Raw genomic sequence first — 399 nt, forward strand, 5'->3', positions numbered from 1 at the left:
AAACGTATAACACACACACATATATATACGAAGTTAGAATTTAGTCAATACTTTTCAGTATACACTGCAAAGCCTAGTTCTCGTCTAGAACGACTTGGACACACTCTCGACTTTCGTATTTGTTAAATAAAAGATGCAGTACCGCTTATCATACATCCCTTCAAACACACACAACACACGCAATGGAATAATTAAAACTTGTCTTTTGTGATCGCATACGCATGGCGGGACTGTACCTGAGGACATGATTACTGTGGAACCATAAGTTCCGACACCATCATTATAACACCATTTACACATGGCATCGAACATTATAAAACCCTCAACTTCTCTATGAGTCGAATGGAAGAACGTAGGATTTGATGGAAGGTAAGGGATGCAGTGACCGCTAAGAGATGC

The sequence above is a fragment of the Penaeus monodon genome, chromosome 33, assembly GCF_015228065.2.
Source record: "Penaeus monodon isolate SGIC_2016 chromosome 33, NSTDA_Pmon_1, whole genome shotgun sequence".
Lineage (NCBI taxonomy): Eukaryota > Metazoa > Arthropoda > Malacostraca > Decapoda > Penaeidae > Penaeus > Penaeus monodon.